The following is a 3,799-nucleotide window of genomic DNA, read 5'->3' on the forward strand; positions in this document are numbered from 1 at the left end:
AAAAAAAAAAAGACCAATAGGGCACTTGGGGGCAAGGAGCAAACGGGGCAGGTGCTCAAGCACCCCTAGTACCTCCCCGCCCTCTCTGCATGTGCCTGGTTTGATGTCATTTGCGATCAGTGCCATTGGACAACTATGAAAAGAAATCAGTTGTACACTATTTTAATTGGTGGTATAAGACTACAGGGAGTTTGATAGAATTACATGCCAAACTTTTCACTTTATTAGTACATCTAATACCATGGTATTAATATTAAATGGTATCAAATGAAATGAATTGTTTTCATTTGTGCACTACTTTGTTTGTGGTTGTACACATTATCGAAGAGTCAAAAGCATTAAAATAGTTTTTGCAAGGCACTGCAAGCATGTGAGTGTGTGCATTTATACCTGTAAGCAGAAGAAGATTAGGGTGGCCATGCCACACCAGCTGTGAAGAGAGTACATGTCTGGGATCTTGGCTGCTCTGTGAAAGTCAAACACAGCTACAATCCCTGCACACACACAATATTATACAGGACAGTTTCATGACAGGAAGTAGTGATTTTTTCTGTCCATTGTCAAAGTTTATTGAATCAACTGTCTCTTACCTATGATACTGATGATGAGGGCGAGCAGGTGAATAATGCCATGAAGCAGCTTCACATGTTTTTTTGCTTCATTACAAAAAACTCTGTAAACTAAAATGGCTAAAAAAAAAAGAGAAACAGGTCTTCATCAGGATCAAAAACTTGGACTTTGAGTGGCATCTCATTCAGGTTAGTTGTTGTCCTTTTCTTTTATTTGAAATATTTCTGTTTCCATATTATTTAGGATCTAAATTATATTGTCTTTTCTTTTTCCATGTTGGACGGTGCCTTCATCTGCATCTAATAAAGTAAGTGCCACTTGGACTCTTGAAAACCATTAATAGTTCACATTTTAAAACCCTGTTAATACTAGAATTCCACATTATTTCAGCCCTGTTGAATTTTAGATTTTGGAAGTCATTTTTCTTTGATTTGTTTAGTGATAACCAAAGCATGGACATTTCTTTAAGAACAATGTGTTAAATTCATAATATTGTAGAAATTAATGAGTTAAACCCAGTTTATGTCGCTGTAAACTGAAAGTCTTACATTTTTATTCCAGTGTTAGTGAAACTATATATTGACTTTGAAGGCCTTTTACCAGTTCTCTGAGGAATGGTTTTGTGTTATTTGTTTTGAACGTTTGAATATACTGGAAATATGTGGTTTGAGGCATAGTGGTGCCTTTAAATAAAAATTCTGTTCTGAAGGTTGCTTATCACATCCTCTTCTGTGTTATGTGAAGTTCAGATTATGCATTTTAGAACCGCACCAATTGTAGCACTTCTAAGAAGCCTACACTGGGTCAGGTATTAATGTTCTATCGTAAAACTAAGACTGTACTTTAAAAAGTATCATTACAGTTTTCTTGGCAGTAGTAAAACTAAATTTACAGTAAAAATACTGGAACCTACAGATGCCAGTATTTGAAGGTATATTTACTTTCACCACTGTATTTTACGGTGGCCAACAGGTACAAACACCCAGCAAAGACGAGAAAAACACATGCAACAAAAAAGAGATGCAAACAAAAAATGCTGAAAACAGAAGTGATCCAGACCACTAGAGGGAGTCGAACAAAGAACAGCTGTGTCCGAAGTCAGGTGACAGCGTGAATCACAGAGCGGCGAAGGAAGAAAAAAAAACGGACTCGAAGTATGTTTTCTTTTTTTTTCCTCCTGATTTCTCTATTACTCTTCACTTTTCATATTAAAGGCTGTTGCATATTAAAAAAAAATCTTAGTCTGGTTCTAAAATGTTCAAACACGTATAGCACATTTACACAAGGAATGTAAGCAAAGTATCCCTTTTCAAATACTCTCCAGATCTCAGGTAAGACAATACAGTTTAATCAAACTATTGTATTTTTAGGCTTAACTTTAAAAAGTCAAACCGATTTGTTCAGGAATAAATGAAATATTTGAGTGAACCAAAATATTACAACTAGATGTTACCTGACTTAATATCTGTGTTTAACTGTCATTTAGGAAAGCCCAAATGAGTCAGGTGTTCTCCCGTGGTATACTAAACCTGGACCAGCTGGCGAGGGGTGCTGATATCTCCGAAAACGTCGGAGCAATATTGCAATTAGGCGATGCACTGATGAACCAAGCAGAAATGTGAGATTTATACATCTACATTCTCGCCTACAAACATTGTTTAAATCATGTGTCACGGTTGCTAAGCAACATAACGCCGAGGTGGAGGCTAGGTAGCTAGCTGAAGGCTACAGCTTTTCTGCAATGCTCTCTGCCTTCGCAGAACCCCTCTTCCGTATACCGGGTCGTTTCTCAAGCCCATGACAGAATAAGCTTAAAAGGATGCAGACACTGAACTCGGACACAAAGCTCTAGTGGTCTGGAACACTTGTTTTTATATATATATATATATATATTTTGCATCTCTTTTTTGTTTGCGTCTTTTCTTTGTTGTATTTGTTTTTTTCGTGTTTGCTGTGCGTTTGCACCTGTCGGCCACCGTAGTATTTTAACGATTCTGTATTTCAGCTCTGCTGGGCTCCATATGGTTATTTGTTATAAGTTGCATTGTGATCACTGTTATGTGTAGAGTGTTATGGGGTTCCCCTGTCTGACTCTGCTGACTCCCCTCACATGTAATGGACCTGTCATGTGGGCGGGGAATCAGGGGAGCGAGTGGACCAGGACCGATGCTGATCTGACAGAACACCGGAAGAGCGGAGAGTTCAGTGTGTGTTAGCAGTGAAGCTATTCAGTTGAGTGTTACAGTTTGTTAGAGGGGCGAGCTGCAGTCTAAGGAATAGCAGCTCGCTCTTATTTCTAATAAACCCTGTTGACGGTACCACATCTGCGGTGTGTTGGCGTCATTACAGTATTTACTTACAGTACTACACCACTTTAAAAGGTAATTACAGGATTGAAAAGGTAAATGTCCAGTAAAATACTGGTATCTACAGACGCCAGGTTTTTTTTAGTTTTTTTTTTTACCGTTTTTCTGAAAGAACGGTAAAAAAAAAAAAAACCTGGCGTCTGTAGATACCAGTATTTTTTTTTTTATCGTTCTTTCAGAAAAACGGTAAACTACTGGCAGGTATAGATGCCAGTAGTTTACCATTATTTCACAGTATCTATACCGTACTTGCATTGACAGTAATCTACTGTCAGGATTAATTACAGTACAGCTACTGTGCATTTACAGTAAACTTCTGGTGTCTATAGCTGCCAGTATGTTACTGTAAATTTACAGGATTATTTCATAGAGTGTATGTTTTATTTTGGTCATTATTGTTACAATTAGTCTTGATGTGTGTGTGATAGGCGTGTCTATCGGACATTTATAGAAATGCGGAACAAATTGCGTCCTGTATCGGTTCAAAGCGGGACATAACATTTAACAGCCAAATACAGGATGATTCCGTATTTTAAGGGACGGGTGGCAACCCTAAAAGGCAGGGAGAAACGATAAAGCCTATAAATTAAAAAGAGGTGGATAATTTTCATTTGTCGTGCTATTAATTGATTTACTGTTTATCACGACAGGCCTACAGCCACTCTGTAATAATGTACATTCAGAATATTGATTTAATATTTAAGATATGTATGCTACAGCCAAAATACCAGTAGTAGGTATATGCAACCCATTTGACAAGCGAGATTAAATGACTCAACTTACCTCAAAGCCACCATTTTGACTTTAATTGTGCCATCAGCTGAAAGGATACAATTTTATCTTGTATCTTAAATGATACTTTA

General features: G+C 37.4%; 1 long non-coding RNA gene across 1 annotated transcript in view; it reads right to left on the bottom strand.

Moving 5' to 3' along the window:
* Window positions 1–30: 30 nt before the first annotated feature.
* LOC106943734 (uncharacterized) overlaps window positions 31–3,799 on the bottom strand; it is a 7,633-nt gene continuing 3,864 nt past the window's right edge. The window contains exons 2-3 of the long non-coding RNA XR_001423996.1: window positions 591–2,099; window positions 31–494 (exon numbers count right to left, since the gene is read on the bottom strand). This is a non-coding gene — a long non-coding RNA (uncharacterized LOC106943734). The remainder of the gene's footprint in view (window positions 495–590; window positions 2,100–3,799) is intronic.

The sequence above is a fragment of the Poecilia latipinna genome, unplaced genomic scaffold, assembly GCF_001443285.1.
Source record: "Poecilia latipinna isolate Pla-1442-1.1 unplaced genomic scaffold, P_latipinna-1.0 Scaffold5787, whole genome shotgun sequence".
NCBI classification, from domain to species: Eukaryota; Metazoa; Chordata; class Actinopteri; order Cyprinodontiformes; family Poeciliidae; genus Poecilia; species Poecilia latipinna.